We start from the raw sequence: 18504 nt of genomic DNA, 5'->3' as shown, positions 1-18504 counted from the left end.
CAGAGGTCCCAAGAGAGGGGACGTAGGAGAATGGTCCTCTATAAGGTTACATCCTAAATGAACAGCATGCACACTGGCACATTGCACTGTGCCTCCAGAGACATCCTCCAGTACACAGTAAGGCAACGGGTGAATTGTTTTGTATAGCTACATCCTATTTGGTTGATCTTCTATGCAGCAGCAATTCCCAAGGAAAAAAAAAAACAAGCACAAGTTCTGCCACAGTACTGTTCATTAAAAAACTGAATTGTCTCACCCTGTGCAGAGATAAATGATTCATCCACGTGCCCTGAGGAATATCCAAGCCAAATAAAGATGCCAGAAAAAGACACAATCCCTCCACAAACCAAGTTCAGAGTAAATAAATTGAGACCTCTTACCTTTCTGAGAAGGGGAAGAAGCTTTTTAAAGTAAATTTGGATCTGCTCTAAACTTCAGAAAATTTAGTGTGCAAGAAATCTTTCATCAAAACAAGTGAGAACAAGAGTCATATCACAGGACCACAAACTCTACAGCAAAAGAAGCAATTTTTAACCAATATTCAAGCAGTTGAGCTTCACTGCACATAAGCTCTAAATGCCAAACCATCCTAATCAGTTTAGTGACCCTAAGTTTCAAATACACTCAAGAGAGACAGAAGAGCTGAACTTTCCCTGCAGATGTGTCCATCTCAGGAGATACCTTCCAACAGAGACCACCTCTGCACCAGTAGGTCGGCCTGGACTACCAGCTCACCCTGGCTCCCAGGAGAACCATGGTGCATGTAAACCAGGCTACTTCTGGAGGAAGCTAAACCAGAAGGCCCTCTCCAGTAGCACAAAAAATGTACTCCAAACCCCAAGAAGATAATAAGGGCCTGCAATAACAACTGCTCCCCTTTTTTACATCTGCTGCTGCGTAGCTCATGAGCTCTGCCTGCTCATGTAGACATGGCCTCCAGCATGCAGTTAGGAAAAACAAGTCTAAATCTGGTAATTTCAAAGTCCTGCAACTACTTCAAATCCCTCTTAAAAAGAAGTCATGCTGCTGACATAAGACATATAGTTCTTTAATATTACTAGATCAGTATTTGCTGGATATTTTATGGTTCCCTTTATTCTGCTTGGTTCCTGCTACTTCTTTGAACCACCCTCCTTTATTTTCCAGTTCTTACTCATCACCTCCCAGTTCTGAAATATTTATCACATCCCCCAATAATGGCTGAGAAAAAGAATCACAACTAACCTATGTTGAATTCTGAAAGCCAAAACATAAAATATATCAAGAACAAAAGGTAAGCTGCTCTCAAAAGAATAATTTTCAATTTTAAAGATTGAAAACCTTCTCTTCTATATAGTGTTATTTATTGCTAAGATATTTACCTTTAAATATAAGGCATTAAATACATGTAATTTATATAAATTATATAAATATATAAGAAAGATATCAACTCTGCATGAGATCACCTTCATGCAATGATCTCCAAATTTAGTTAAATTACAGAAGTAATAATTTCCAGCGCATTAACATTTCAAATTACTAAAGCACACAGTGAAGTGCATAAGAACTGAGCAGTTCAGCAGCTTTCTATAGGAAGCCTGTCACAGAAGGAAGAATGCATTGCTAGCCTTCCAGCTTCTTGCCTGGAATCAAAACTACAGCTTCAGACGTCTGCCAACTGAGAAGTGAGCTGCTTTGAAATCAAAAATGCCACTGTCTTGACAAATACTAGGTAAAAACCAAATCCAGGAAATGCTTTGGCATTAAGAAGACAAATCTTTGTCACAGAAATTTTAGATTATCCTGTAAGGGGTTTCACAACTGCAGAGATCAATGTACTAAAAGAAACGCCTCTCTTACAACATACTGGTTTTGGGGTTTTTTTGGGGGTTTTTTGGTGTATGAGTAGTTCTAAATAAGAAAAAAATTGGAGAGTTTCAAAAAGGGTTTCATGCATTGTTAGTAGATTTAAAATGTTTGCCTCAGGCAGGAAAAAAGATCAAGCAGTTATAGAACAATCTCAAGTCCGCTGACCATACAGAAAGCAAAATGTAAAAGGTACAAGTATATTTAAACAAACAGAATGAATTCAGGTCCTTTGCTCTACAGCAGCTGAGCGTCTTCTGAAAGGATGCAAAGAAACATAATTAATAGATGTCATCTTAGGCTCAGTCTATCAAATCTCTCCTGGGAAAAACCACATATGCACTGCAGTGTTTGGGGGATTTGGATTTTTTTCATTCTTTTTGTCCCTCATATGCATCTGCACATTTGTTTATCCTTAGTCATGAGAACATGGATGATTTGATAATGGCCTCAGGGAAGACGCATGGAGCAGCAAGATCTAGATGAGTCTAAGCATCATTAAGGAAATAGATGGTCTGTAGCAAGAAACTGAGAAAAGTCAAAAAGGAGAAAAGATAAGCTACAACTCACTTTATCCAACATGTCTTGCTGTATAAAAAGTAACACATTATGTGCCTCTCCAATTTTCTAAATTACTAGAAAAAAAGGATTATATTGGGGAAGATCAAGTTCTTCAAGGTTTTCTGTCGTAAGGTATAGACCCCAAACATGCTCGTTTCATTTCAATCGCCTCTCACCATAAAAGCAGTTTCCCTTTTTTTTCCCTTAATACTTTAAACAATTACAACTTGAGTATCTGGAAATGTAGCTCCAAGCTTCAAAACTGCTTCCCACATACTGCACAAGGAATGCTCTGTCTCCCTCCTGTGCTCTTGCCGTTTCCAAAAGAACCCAAAGTTCCCACTCTTTGATATCTATAAATGGACAAAATGTGCCTAAGTCTCTTGCTGTAACCCCATCACGTTCAGACAGGAAACAGCCCCAAAGAGGAAGACAAAACTGCAATGTATTTGGTAACAACCAGCAGGCAACACCTGAGAAGGTCACTCAAGCTTTATTTCATCTTTCAGGCACTGTAGGTAATTTTAAAATAACTCAACTGTTAACTGGTTACCACATCACAGACCCAAACACAAAGGAGATATTTACAGTCACCAAGCAATATGAAGTTAATATCTCTCTCTTCAGAACAGAAGATACTCAAAAAGAAAAGTAGGTAATATGACTAATGATAGGGTGTTAAATTGGACAGTCTAACCCTGGAATCATACAAGCATTACCACCCTAAGTCTCTTACAGCCACTTCAGCAGGAAGCTCCTACCACTCAGCATCAGAGTTCCCACACGTACACTGTGCCTGGAAAGCAGAATTTTCTTTGAAAAAGACAAAGATTACAGCTTTCTGCCCAATTTTGAAGCACAGAAGAGGGAAAAATGTAACCATGTCCACAAGTGAATTAATTCTACTCAATCAGGACTTGTACCATCACCACCAAAATGTCTTCAAAGATCTTCCTTTCTTCCTCTCCTCCCCACTAAAGAAGAAACTCAGATTTCACTTAAACATCTGTGCTGGGAAACTCTCTTGAATCACTATGCTTACTTCTCAGGGTTTCCCTTACTGATATTTCTCTTATCAGACCACCTGCTCTTTGATTTGGCAAATGGATTGTACCTTTCTCATCCATGCACAGGCTCTAAGATATAGCACATTTCTGTCCTTAGACTTCAGGGAAAGTAAGGGAAGTCCACTTTGAAATTCCAAAATCAAATCTTGTCCTACCAGCCCATTTTTATGTTTTAGATCTCAGAGGCCCAACCCAAATAGTTCTTCAATGTCTTTTGAAGCTAAATGTCTAAATGGAAAGCTCTGGACAGGTAGGTGGGAGCAGCCAAAACCAGAAGTTTATCATAGAACCTGACAAATTTCACTTAGGAGGGAAAAAACCCTCTCTTGTGGGTGTCTGCTACTAAAGACCACAGGCTCATGCTCTCAAAGGCAGCAATCACCTGCTCCAGCCAGGCCAGAAGCACACGGGGACTGTAAACCCCTTCCTTCCCACTGGAGGACAATGTGAAGAAATGTGACAGGGGGCAAGACCCCCACACCATGTGTTGTGCCTGTCCCTCCCCACCACCATTCCCCACACCCACTTGCACTCCCCCACCTCTCAGACAGATCAGCCCTCTGGGCCTGCTGGTTCCTCATGTGCCCTGATCCAAACACCCTCAGGTCTTTGCACATCCCTTGACTTGCACAACAGCAACAAGCAAGTAAACCCAGGCTTCTTTCATCAGATGAAGTGTTCCCCCCAAACCCTGGTGCTGGGGACAGACACGGGAATGGAAGAGCAAGGGTGTCCAATCTCCAAGGCATCCCCGACTCCCTCACAGGGCTCTTTCAGGTTCCTACAAACCCTATTTGTAGGTCTCAACTTTGCCAACTCTGGAGTCTGTACAGGCAAAAATCCAAACCCCCAAGAACATTAAAAAATGAAACAAAACCTGCATTATCAGCCAGGATTTTCAGAGGAGGCTGGTCCTCTCAAGCTTATGTATCCAACCAGAGAGGTTCTAAAGTGGTTAGATGTTATGTTTGCTACTCCTTTCAAAGCTAGTCTTTGAGGCTGGAAGCAAATTGTCAAAAAAATCTAAGACTCTTGTGGTTTTCAGAAAGTTTAAGAGTCAATGCAAAGCAGCACTCTGAACTTTAGCTCTTTCATGCAGACATTACAAGACTAATTTGTTGCTATAGATTTAATAGCATCACAGCCTCCTATGTATTTACACTGCGCTGCAATATTGAAGTTTTCCAACCCAGCAGTTTCAGATCTGTATCACAGGGGAGCAAAAGGGAAAAAAATCAAACAAACAAACAAAAAAAACAAACCCCCCTCTACATAGTTTTAGGTGCTTCCTGAGTCTGGTAAATTTACAAACCCAAGAAAGCAGCCAGGAACTTCTCACTGAAATTCAAAGGCAAAACCCAAGCCAGCTGCAAAATTCATTTCTTAGCACACAAATTACAATGATCCTTGCTCTTCAGAAGACATCCAGGCATGTGTGGTTTGCACTGTGCTCTACAGTAAACAGTGATCTGGGCAAATTCATCAAGTCCAAAGTCCAAAGCTCCCAAGGAAAATGTCTTGTTAATAACATTCTCAATGTTGTAAGGACTCTGGTTTGAGCAATTTTTCTCATCACAAGAGCAGAGGTATCAGAGAGGAAGAGATAGGGGTTCTTACACATGCTGCTCCCCAGAGATTTACTACATGGTAAGTCAAACAAAAAGCCATGTAAACAACCTGTATAAGGAAATTTCACATTCTCTACAAAGACATCACAACACAGGGTACTGGCATCAACACCTCTGCAACCCATCAAGATATTTTATGGCAATACCACTACATTTAACCAAGTTATCAGGAATCTAGACCACCCATAACTGCATGTTATTTGTGATTGCTGGGCAAGAGCAAGGTACCCAGTAAAAAGACTCTTAATCTAGTTATTGAGTTACAAAATTAGATGTAGACCAGCCAGATTCCACCTCTTTGTTCCTTCCTTCCTTTCCAGCTGGAGGGCGGACCTCATATGCCCAACCCACATGCCCTATCAGTAATTCCAACCCAGCAGTGACCAAACCAAGCTCAAGATTTCCTTTTCCTGAATCCTAAAGCAGGTAACACCAGTGAAGTTCAAAACTAACCACATTTTTTTCAAATTCCTCTCTGATACAGAACACCAAGAAGCACCAATGAAGAACAAAACTACAAATGTGTAACAACTTTCTCTGCACACCCTCCACCTCTCCCCTTCGTTCTGCACTGATTTCATGCACTGTGCTTATGCAATTCATCACAAATAACCTTGTGGCAGGTTAGCAAAGGGTGGCAGTGGCTGACCGCCCTTATCCTGATTCCCTGGGAGGGCAAGCAAAGCCAGGAGAGATGCCCCAGGCACATTAGAAGCAGCACAAGACACTGAGTTTTGGCAAACAGGTACCCAGCCCTACAAGGATCAAGGCAAGCCCAGCTCAGAGCTACAAAACAAGAGGAATCTTGCAGAAGTTGATACAGACGCAGCTGACACAGAAGAAACAAAAGTCAGGACTGAACCTGGTACCACAAAGGCTCAGCATCCTTTTAAGCATTCACAGTAACACACCAGAGAAAGATACCCAAGACTTGAAAGACTAAAGAGATTAATAGGCTACAGAATGAAAAGCCAACAAAGAAAACAAAACTTCTTTTGAAAGTTGATTTATACCACCTCTTATGTGGAATAATATAGCAGGTTAAAAGCAAAATCCATGCCTCCTTCATGGTAGAGAAACAGATTTGCAGCAGAAAAGCTTGGCCAGAAATTCTCAATCTATCTTTGGCAATTTAAACCATTTTCACATAAATGATGTTGAGAAGGCAAAACTGACTGACACTTTGTTTCACAACACATCAGCCAAAAATCCTGGCTCATATGCTTCATTTGTTATCACAGCCACAGACTAGGAAGTTCACATCTGATGCTTTATGCATAAATATAATCTACCTACACTGCAAAACACACTGGGATAGTCAGCGCCTTAACTGAGGTATATACCTTCCAGGGATTCCCCTTCCCTTAAGACAGAAGAGCGTATCCCTTGTACAAAATAAAAACTGCTGTAGAACTTAAGAGTTTATTTAACAGTTTTTATCTAAATTCTGAATCAGGCTGCAAGTGAGATGTATTTGTGTGGCAGTCAAATGATTAAGACATTATATCTACAGTTGGGCTAATGCAGTCTATAATTTTCAGAAAGCATTTTAAAATAAAAACAAACCCATCTGATTTCTGCAACAGAACAAAACCACTGACAGAAGAGGTCTTTTAAACCAATAGTGAGCAGCAGACTGTAAGGAGTTCATCTTTTCCACATCTACTGAAACAAATCAGAACTATGGTGGCTCTCCTCTTTCCCCACTCCTCCCACACATAAGCGTAATTGGTGTTTTGGAATTATTTGATCTTCAATCATTTTCTGTCTTACAGCAACCTTGACAGGTGCAGAACCACAATTTTTATTGTTATTGGGAGACAGAACTCATGTCTCCTTCACACGGTGTCTCCTGCTGGTATCTACTTTTTTTTTTATTTAACCCAAGCTTTCAGCAGCCGTGTCTGCTATTCATAGTGAAAGCCACAGCGGAATCTTTCAAGGCCGCTGGCAGTTGTGGTTACTCCGCTTCTTACAAACACAGCGGCTCCCTGCCAAGGCTCCCTTGCTACATCAGGTTGAATCATGGCATCCCTCACCGCCGTGACCCCCGCACGCAGTCGTGCCACAACTCTGTCTAGTTCCATTAACTACACTGCAGTGAGATAGCACTTGTGTGCCTACCTCCAGAACAGCCTGCCTCTTCCCTAAGCCAGCCAAGAGGCTGCCAGCGCATTCCTTCAGGCTACCTTCAGTTAATCGCATTTTCATGTTTCAGAAAAAACAGTTTTCACTAATTGCCAGCAATATGAACTTCATGGTACACCTTTAAATATGCTGTAATGGCAAATATGTAATCCTCAAGGCAGGCTCCTATTCGTCATTCACTCTTCTAACCCTGCAGATATAAGCACAGGAAATAAAGCTCTTAGATTAAGTGGACAACAAAGAACAAAAGCAACTTCTTTTTAACTAGGTAAAAAAAAGGTGAATTAAAAGAACAAGCAGGGCATCTTATCGCTCTTTGGTGATCCTGTAGCAGATACATTTATTGCACAGCAGGGCATTAAATGTGTTTTCCTATACACTGATAAATTATAAATTATGTGTGTCCTACTTCTGGTAGTACTACTTTTCTTATCTCTTCCAGAATTGAGTCAGCTAATAGCAACCTTAGCATTTCTGACCTTTGCTTCATAAAAAAAATACCATTCTGCTATTTAAATTAAGGATTCTGCCTGCAGCCCCTAACAGTTGCTGCTTCACCTACCCCAGCAACCCAGTCAGTAACAGCAGCTTGACACTGAAACAAATGCATGTGAGGCTGAGACCAGCTTCTTTAGATGACATATGTTGAGGTGCCCCTTCAACACTTCTAGCTGAGAAGTTTCCATCCCCTTCAGATCACTCCATCTACCAAAATCCTGACAGGGTTGAAACGCTGATGCTGTCAGTGAGCAAGAAAAAATTTCTGCTGCTCAGGGAGCACAGGAAGGAAAAATAAACCCCACCCTCCCTCCCTAGCTTGTTGTGTGTCTGCACCTCCAGCTGCCTTGGTGCGCTGTGTCAGTGGATGAAAACTGATGGGCTTGACAACTTCACTGGCTCTCTCAGAGAGGCCAGTTGGCAGAGGCAGCACTCCTGTTCAGGGCAGAAAAGGATAGTTCATTATTTCCTGTTCCCCAAGTCTGAATGTTCACTTTCATTTTGACTACATGGGAAAAAAAAGAATATGTTTCTCTTTTGAACACATAATCTGAAGAATTCACACATCCACCTACTCCTGGCGAGTAAGAAAACTTCACCTACTCCTGACAAGTAAGGAAACTTCACCAATGTAATCTGGTTCTGCAAAAATTAATCTTCTGTTTGAAAACTAAGACAACCTAAAAGTTATGACCGCAGAGATAACCTCTCAAATATGAGGAAGTTTATAGCAAAGCAATGAGCTACAGAAATGCTCCCACTAATTCTTTGCATCACTTCAGAGCAAAAGCATTCCTGTCCAGAAAACCTGGGGACAACCCCAAAACTGACAAGCAAGCCCAAATTATTTCACACTTCTGCTACTCTGCCGTAACTTTAGGGTACTCTGGGGCGGCTGACTAGAAAGACGTAAAGAGCTACAGGGGTACACAAAACAGGACAGTTAAGAAAAGCATGCAAGAGTGAAAGCACACAAAATACCTCCAATGTAACCAGGATGGATGTTCAGCCTGCTAAAGAGTACAAGATGATCCTGAAGATCTAAATTCAGTACACTTTCTTAAACACATATCAGTAAGTTCACCATAAGGACCTTTGTGGTAAGCTTTGCCACAACAAGATTGTAGATGAGTGGGCAATATTTTACAATCAATGCTTTACATTTTAATGCACAAACTACTGCAGAGAGCAAGTACCTGTAATGCATCACAGCTTCACAGCCCTACCTCCAGACAGAGCCTGAAGAGCAATGTTGCCACAGCTGCATCTACCCCAATCACTTAAGCTTGCAGAGCTTTGTTTCGGGAGACTTCAGCAACTCCCTTGTGCACCTTAGGATGCAGAGGAGCAACCGCTAATTGTGTTCACAGGAGAGGTGGCATGATCAACGTGCTTTTTTTGGCCCATGACCACTCCACATCTTTTAAGGATCAGATTACCAAAGATGTGAGTCATCCATGTAAGATATTAACCCGAGCTCAGGTGTGGGTGGTCATGATGCACTGGCAGCAGTCATGGGTGTCAATACTACAGGAGGTTTTCTAAGGCAAAAATGTTTGAACTGAGCAGATATGAAAATTATATGGTAACAATTTCGCTACCACCCAGGTCATTTTCCCACTCATCTCTCCACTTCAGATGCTTCAGAAATATTGCTAAATCTGATACGTCTTGGAGCCTATTCTCATTCATAGTCAAGATCACCAAGAAGCTTTTTGAAATTTTAACTCATTATTTATGTCCAGAAATAAACTAAAATATGAATGATTTGAATAGAAAAATTGGCTATGAGAAACCATGAAATAGGAAGGAACTGGACAAGGCACTAGTTTTAACAGCAGCTGTGACATTCACACCAGAAAGTCATCATGATGGCAGCAAGGCAGGGTGCCCTGGTCACCTGTCTCCTGGCTGCACAGGCCTTCACTTCCTCCCTACTGAAAAGGGCCCTTTGCAAGAATGAGCTCCTAAAGAGACACTTCTACTTTTAATAAAACAATCATTGTTTACCCTAATGCTTTAGGGCTAGCTCGTGAAAACAATCTTTTGACAACTGTTAGCTGACTTCTGTGAACACACTCACAGATTGTATCATTGCTGTAAATACTTCTGAGAATTTTGTACTTCAAAAGAAACTAATCCCAGCTGACAGCCCAACAGTATCAGTAGAACTTTCAACAGCAATTTCTTGGCAGGTTATTGCAGGTGAGAGCTCCTCAGAGTCAGGATGACCAGAGCCCAGAACACAACAGAAATGCTCAGTTGTCTCCAGCCCTGTAGCACAGAACCACTGCAAGCCCAAGGCGAAGAAAACCTTTTACAAAACCTGGAAAACATTACCAAAAGAACACTGGAAAGTTGCTGGGAACTGTCCACTAAGGAGTCATTTCACACCTGTCAGGCCCATAGGCCTCTGAAAGGGCTCACTGGCACAAATTACTCAATTCCTGCAGGACACTGCAACTGGGCCAGTGACTGCTTGAGCTACTAGCCAAGGAAAGTAAGCAACACTTCTTCCCAGGACACAGAGTGTGCTGGAGATGCATCAACCTCCTAGAAAGGAGAGAGGTCAACAGCAAGGTTCACAAGCCTTTCACAGCAGGGAAGAGAGGCAGAAGCAACAGCCAGGACACAATCCAGCTGCACTGAGTGAGAGCGCAAGAGAGGGAAGCTGCTCACAGAGGCAGCAAGGCAGGCAGGCCAGAATGGCCAAGCCCACATACCAAACTCACACTGTGCCCTGAGGAACACAAAACATGTACATCAGCCTTGAAGGAGCTGGGGAGAGGCGAAAATGGATCTCAGGGGGTCTCATTCTCAAGTGCAGGACACAGCACTCTGTGTGACGAAGTCCAGAAACACCAGCCTCGGGAGAGGCTGTTGGCTCACCTCCTCCTACAGCTGTGCATTCCAGTCATCCCAAAGCTCTGTGCCAGAGCAGCCCTGCTGCTGGACACTTCTGCTTACACGTGAACCGTGAGTACTGATCCAGCCACTTCACCATGGCGATCCATCTTCTCCTTGCCACCTCAAAGAGCCTAGCTGAATACTAGCAACACTGCGCACTGGAATAGATGGGCTAAGGGATTCCTGAACTCTCCTGGGAAAACTTGAGTTACATTTTTCATCCGAGCTTCAATGAACAAGTTTCCTGATACTCTGCCCAGAATACCAAACCCACAGGCAAATCCACATTAACCTACTGGGTACTTCAAGGAAGCCTAAAATTAGGCTTAAATTATAAAGCCTTAAATTATCACTTAATCTGTACTCTAAAAATAGCTGGGTAGGTAGGGTCCAGCCACAGAGAAAAATAAGCTATTTAGAAGAACAATGCTCTGGCAATCACCTCACATTCACTGCCCTTGGGAGAAGAAGTCTCCTCTTTATGAGCTGCTCATGGGAATAAAGGAAATACATTAACTTGCCAAATAAACTTTTCAGAGGGAAGAGAGGAAGACTACAATTTCATACCTCTTCCCCAGCCAAGACTGAATATACTTAGCAGCGAGTGAAGGAAGTGAGGAAATAAACCTGATTTGCAAAGAGGTAGATCAGAAGTGGGGAAAAAATTTGGAGGAAAAAAAGAAGAAAAAAGCAAGTAATTTGTTTTGATTTTTTCATAGCTTCACTGAATCATGGAACAGAAGGACAGGAATTCAGAGTAAAAGGAAAGGAAAGAGTGACTAATGAGAAAATTTACACATGCACGTTCACCTCAGTGCCTGACTGATCTGATAACCATCCCTTGCACGTTATGTAAATCAAGTTTCCAAGAAACTTTACCTTTTACTCAGGCCTTGTTGTGGGGGTACATCAAACACCAAAACTATTACACCCTCTTCGGGTTTTGTTACTCAATATTTTCTGTATCAGCCTCCTCAACTTTCACCCTCTCAGTCTGCAAGATGACAGAATTACTGGGCACTTGGAAGAAAATAACCTAGAGAAAACACAAAACACATAGAATTTTCATTTCTTGGGGGACAAAGAGAGGTATGAAGACACAGGTCAAGAATCACTAGTGGAAGCATATTTAGTACTTACATCTAAGGCTCATTCTTCAAGTCAAAATTAAGTAAACACCTAAGAGGTTTGTATCTGAGAGCTTAGATACTTTCCTGGCACACGGCACTAAACATCTCTTCCAATGTTTGGTAGCACAGAGCGCGGTGAGGGACACCCACCACCACCAGCACACTTTCCTGCAGTCTGCAGAGGAGTAACTGGGGGATTTGGCTCTGACTGATCAAAGAATGCTGCCAAAAACTCAAGGAGAATGAAGTCTGAGGATGGTGGAAACTATAAAGAGGAATGTAAAGGGAGGAACTAGGCTGATGGGCAACATTCAAACTATCGTGAATTGCTGCAGTACTATTAACAAACTGCACTCGATTCATCTCTGGCTTATTTCCATCATGTTTTATCAACTTGTTCCAAGTGAGCATTAAAAACTCTTTAGTACCTTGCTACATTTGTTACTGCTGAGCAGACATAATCGCCAAGTAAGAATCTATCTGGCCTGCTCATGCTCCAGACAGTGGAGGTCGTGATCTGGAAAAGTCTGACCTTGAATTTACCTGAGTTTCCAACTTCAACTGAAGTTATACATATGTGTAAGACAACTGAATGGCAAAGAAAAATGGAGATGAGAATCAGAGATGCAGCAGAGCCTCATCTACTCCAGAATATTTTTTACTTCTGAAACCGTATAATAAATATTAGGTATTTATTTGCCCCATTTTTAAGTAATGTATTTGAAACATAGTTACCACTGGTGAAAATGTAAGTGATCCCTGAAAAATACATGCTGGCCCTGGTGTACCCAATGCTGCCTCCTCTCTCCAACCACTCCCTCCCACAAAGATGCACGAAAGTACCAAATCCTATTCTGGGCACTTTGAGGAAATTCTTTGTCTGTAAAGTTTTCTCTAAAAACAGTCCACAACTGACTTTCTTTTCCACTTCCAACACAGCAGGATTCCATGTCAGTGCCCCAGCTGCTGCATGAATCAGAGGTGAAGGAGTGAGCTTTGAAGTCTGGCTGTGCAAAGGCTGTCCCACAGGATGCCAGAAGCCCCCACACACAAAGCACCAACACCACAGAACCACAGGGACCAAACCATTCCAGCTCATCACAGAAAATGCTTCAGCTGAGGAACCACTCCTGGGAAAGTCACTCTTGCCTGAAGATCTCTCTCTACCTGCAGTAATGCGCCAAAAAAACCCAAAAAACAGCACTCCTCCTCTGATGGCATTTTCAGCCAGAAATGACATGAAGCAACCTCATTTTTAAATATCTTGTTCAGCTATACATGTTATGGCATAAGAGTTAAGCACCATGTCAGTAGCTAGTGTCACTTGATAGCTGACTAAAGCTTTGTTAAGCATAAGGATTTGCATGATATTATCAACAACTGTCATAAACTTCCCAGACTCCTGCAAAAATCTCCCAGCTGCCATTAAATTGTTAGCATTGTCTTTCCGCCTCCCCCCCCCTTCTTTTTTTCATCAAAGTTGCTGACGATACAGCATCACGTTTCACCTTTCTTACTCTCACAGCTCACACAGCAGTGCAGTGCTGGTAACCCTCTTTTCCACCCAAAACCCTCTTTTCCTGTGCACAGGGCTACAAACCCAGCAGGACCAGTCCTGCCTGCAAGCACCCTCCCCATGCACAGAGCAGGCTAGAACACCAAAATGAAAGGTGTGCCAAGAGCAAAGCAGCTGCCACAGGCAGAGGTGCACTCCACCTTCAGTGGAAGCAAAACCCTTAACTTTGTGTGTCCTGTCTGCCCTCACCAGACTCTGGCAGTCTTAAGTCTGTCTTTCAGCTTTTACAGATGGGTGTGGGTTAACAGGTTGCTGGAGTGGGGGAGTGATTTTGAGTACCCATCATGAAGCCCATTTTCAGATTATGTCTGTATCCAGGAGGACTCAAAATCTCCAAAAGAAGGCACAGTAAAGACACAGACCAGAAGATACTCAACACACAGTAAGGGACAAAGTTGTCTCCTTGACAAATAAAAATTCTGAGCAAATATGACAGAAGAGAATGCATGTATCTTTTGAAGAGAATGCATGTATCTTTTGCTCTGAATTGGCCTGAATGTCAACCAGTTAGGTAAAATAGGTGGAATAACAATAAATGGCAACAACAAGGACAAGACATGGTGGGATTGGGGTGCGAGGCTAACTAAACCAGCCAAGCAACTCAAACCATAAAGGGCTGCAGAAGGTTTTAAAAGCTAAGGCAAAAGTAATTTTGATGCATCTCGAGTAGATGTGATGCAAGGAGCTGCTTTCTAAGTAGAGAGGAAGAACAAGAGGAGGTCAAGTAAGAAAGAGCCAGTGATAGCAGTGAACTATCACTGCTACAAACAAGCTCCTTTGCTGCACAAGCACCAGTTATACTGAAATGACAAACACCCAGAAAAGAGTAAGGCAGCTCATGTACAACACAGCAACAATCAAAAACAGACAGAAAAGACCATCTTTATCTTCATATATAAGTGCAGTATCTGTAGAACACACGTATATGTATCTACAAACTCTATATAGTGCATTTAGTAGTCACAAGAAGGGTTTGTCCACATTCAAACCTTCAGCATGACGCTGATGTGCTAAAACCTGGGTTGTTTTTCCATTTGTCTTGACTTTTTTGTGGCTTTTTTTTGGTGGTAAGTATTACCTCATGGCACTCCTGTGTGTCTGCTTGTGTCCATCTACTCCCCAGTATCTTACTCTAAAGACTCTTAAAAATTCCTCTGCGGAAAGCTTAAAATAAGAGAATCCTGACCTATGACCTGTCGTGTACAAATAAAAAAATAAATTATTTGAAAATTGAACATTTATGACACATTTATAGATAAAATTCTCTGACAGAACAAGAAAAGCACAGCTCAACTCTGTGATGATGCAGAACCACTGATTAACATAACTGAATAGCTTTTGTGCTCTCAAAGCAAATTACACAATTTACAGTCGCTGAGTCTTTGGACAGACCCAAATGAGGAGATCAGCTTCTCTTCGAAGGGACCACCCATGTACTCTTTGTTATTCTTCATGGCCTTCTGATCAGGCACTACTGTTAGCAAAATTGAAGTGTGCTTTGAGTACTGATTTAATTACAAAAAATCCTGTACGAAAGATCTTGGCAAACGCAATGATTATAGTATTCATACACTTTCTGAAAGACTTACTGAAGAAGAATAATCCATTTGGATGCACTCTGATATAATTCAGTATGAAGACAGAAAAAATAGTTTTAAAACTTTACTTTTCTGATTTCAGTTTAACAAAATTCTGATGCACTAAACACAGATAGGGTTATGTGTTCATACAGTTGGTATCTGAAGAGAAAGATAAAAACTGTTCTTCCTCTCTTCATTCTAGTAGAAACACTGACAGAAATCCCATACTATCCAAATCCAGCCTCCCCAAGATTTCACCTCCTTGTCACTACTATGCTACAATTTGCAAGAGTTAAAACCTGAATCACATTTTCATCTGTCTGAAACCATTATCCTGGTAAAATATGTAAACCTTTAAAGTTGACACAATGTGAAGAACATCTCATACCATTCAAAATTTGTACTGATCTGAAAATGATGACAACACTTCTTGAGAAAAGGGTAGTTAATAGCTCCTTTTTGTTGATATTAAACCAAGTTTTATGCCTGTGAACACAAAGGCAAATGATGCAAAGGTAAGAATTTATTTGGTTGCTTCTCAGTACCTCCCAAATGTGGAAGTGTAATAACTGTCTCCAGTTACTTACTCATGCAAGAACTTTTAAGGAAAGCCATCCTTTATAAAGAACACTTCTCATTAAAATCCTATGCTTATTTATAAATACATACACCCCTCCCATTTTTCAAAGTTTCAATATGAAGTCTAACACCAGAATTTGTTCTGTTTCAAAAGCAGATGCAATTTTTGAGTACACAACTACAGACACCTGTTTTCAGTACCCTCTACAGATACCCATTATTTACCCTATGGGTAAACTTTCAGGATAATTTTACTCCTTCAGTAAATGTGCTGAAAACTCTGCATCCCATCCTCTGCCCCTAACTGTCTCTATCCAGTCTAATACAACGCCCAGTTTTAGTAGCTTTACAGCACTCAACTCCCTCAAGTATTATCAATATTTAAACAAGAGAAAAATGAACACTGATACAATTTCCAGATACACGTGGACAAGCTCTACTAGGGATTGAAAGGGAAAGCCCTTGCCTACACTCCCACATTCCCCAGTCTTTACCTTCCTCTGTACACTACAGCATCACCTAGAGAGTTAGCCACTGGGAAGTGAATTTGGAGAAGGCTGTTGCCAAATTACCTGGTTAGATTTCAAAGCCCAAAAAATAAAGGACAGCGTAACACCACCACTAAAAAAAAAAAAGGGGGGAAAGGAAATTATACACACAGAGATTAATTAAGAGGGAACAGCTGGCAACAAGACTGGAGGAACTTTTAAGTGCTATGAAGAATGTAAGTGCAAGCTTGATTTAATAGTTTCTTCTATGTATTATGCTTGAACAAGATGAACAATGCTGAGTTCCTGTATTTTCCCAATGAAGTTAGCTATTTTCTTAGACAGGGAAATGAAAGTAGACAATGCAGCCGTCTGTATTTAATCCCTTGGCTATCACCTGCATGTGAATGGAAGCCTCTATTTATCTGCTGTGCTTTTATTATGAAAAAGAAGCAAACAGCAGCTCAAATTGTCAAGTATTAAAAAGAAAAAAAATTAGCCTTTTTTTTAACTTGAAGCCCAAACAAAATGATAAAATACAAAAATCTACATGAAGGAAAGTTAGCTTAAGTATCTACGAAAAGAAGCAAAGAAGGCCCCAGAGCATCTACAAATGACTGGATTTTTCACTATTGGAAATCCAAACACCACAAAGAAACTATAGGAATACTTCAGTTTAGCTATAGTGACATTCAGGACACACCAAAGTAACAACCCAAGCAAAAAGCTGCTAGTGACAGAAGTGAAAGTGAAACTCCACTGAGCAATGTCCCTGCTGCTTGCAAATTAAAAAAAAACCTTGACTTTTCAAAAACACAGTTGTTTAAAAAAAAAAATCTCTCAGTGGCCATTTTAGATTTTGAAATGAAGTGGTTTATTTCCTTGAATAGACACTCTTCTATCTACTGTGTAAACAGTGAAAACTTCACTCTTTAAACTTTCAGTAAATCCAATGTTAACACACTTTTTTTTTCACTATGCTACAATCTTTTTATATTTGTAGAGCATCTCAGCTCCAGCTGAGATGAACCTCTGGTTCAGAAAGGTGTGCTCTCCAGTCCCCTGCAAGCATGAAGCTTCCGCTAATGAGTGAAAAGCAACATAGTCAGAAAAGAGCCAGATGCTGTGCAGGTGCAAAACTCTGGGCAAAGAGCTGCTCTTACAACCAAACAACCTGTATGTACCCCTGCAGAAGCACAGGGTCCTCAGGTGGGAATTACAAAGCCCACCAATGCATATTTTCAATATTCCCTGCTTACCAATGCAGGTGGCATCCTAGCACTTTCAGCACAGCATTTCCAGTAGTTTATCACTTCTGAGCAGCAAAACCTTATTCTCTCATCCCATGCTATTTGGTGAGTGAATCTGGGTCTTGCTGCCCTTGCTCTGTTATTACCTGTTATTCTCCTAAACAGCCTACTGGCAAGTGGAACGCAACCAGTTCTCAGACTCACTAGAAAGACATGAGATGTGGTCCACCCTACCTCCCACTGCCCCCTTACCAGAAGTCACTTTAGTCCTTCAGCAGTTGCCCTGTCAATTGCCCACCTTGATCCCCAACTCTTCCCTGCTTTAATGCAATTACTGATTAATTTCAGAAAAACAATACACCTTTAACTCAGTAAAAAGCAGATCCTCCTCCTCCCTCCTCTCCATTCCCACCTCCATCTCACCCCACCACACACAGAAAAATACTCAATGTGTCAATTAAGAGTACATTCTTAAGTCCTGTCCACAAAATCTCAACATTCATTAGTTTGGGACCACCATCATGACTAAGTAAGGTACGAACACCACAGTGTATGAACTGCCCCATGTGTTGAAATGTGATTTTCTGAACATGCTCATTTGTACATTCTACAGTATTTCACAACACCTATAAGGTTTCAATTCAAAAAAGCTAGCCAAGTAAACACATTTCCCATTTTTCACAGACATGCTTCTGCAGTTTGCTAACTAAAGAGGGTGTCTGGCAGTTTGTCAGATTTGGGGTTGGCTTTTTTAAGAGTACATTAAAACTGGGCTGTTTTAACTTGCCATTTGACAGCTGAATCATTCTCCCAGTAAGTTTACTATTTACCTGCGCCCAGTCCAGTATATTGCTGTGTGGTGAATGTATTTTCAAGTCATGCAGATCTGAGCCCAGATCAAGTAAATCTGAAACACAAGTCCAGAATAATTAGTTCCTTCCAGTCAGTGAGAATGACTCTTTAGGTTTTGCCAACTCTACCACAACTTCTCTTCCTCATCCTTTCCTCTTCTCAGAGGAAGCCATCTGCCACTGGCTCAAACCTCACACTCAGCAATGACAGCCTGGTGACAGACACAGAACGGAAGCCATGAAATAGCCCTTTCTGATTTGAAGGACTTGGCATCTCCAACTTACTTCCACACTAGCTCTTCTCAGGTAGAATCACAGAATGGCTCAGATTAGAAGGGTCTTTGAAGATCAACTAGTTCCAAATCCCCCTGCCATGGGCAGGGACACTTTTGACTA

At 41.3% G+C, this 18504-nt stretch overlaps 1 protein-coding gene across 10 annotated transcripts in view; it reads right to left on the bottom strand.

Annotated features, from left to right (window-relative positions):
* The window catches only part of KLF12 (KLF transcription factor 12), a 264047-nt gene that overhangs the window by 226167 nt on the left and 19376 nt on the right, over positions 1 to 18504 (bottom strand). Inside the window, exon 1 of one of the 10 annotated variants that reach the window (XM_064408574.1) lies at positions 11534 to 11690. The exons of the other annotated variants lie outside the window; for them this stretch is intronic. The gene's annotated coding sequence lies outside the window, so the exon portion shown is untranslated. Of the gene's footprint in view, positions 1 to 11533; positions 11691 to 18504 lie in introns of those variants that run through there. 10 annotated transcript variants of the gene reach the window in all.

The sequence above is a fragment of the Passer domesticus genome, chromosome 2 (genome assembly GCF_036417665.1).
Source record: "Passer domesticus isolate bPasDom1 chromosome 2, bPasDom1.hap1, whole genome shotgun sequence".
In the NCBI taxonomy this organism is placed as follows: domain Eukaryota; kingdom Metazoa; phylum Chordata; class Aves; order Passeriformes; family Passeridae; genus Passer; species Passer domesticus.
This window is presented reverse-complemented; position numbering and strand designations above follow the sequence as displayed.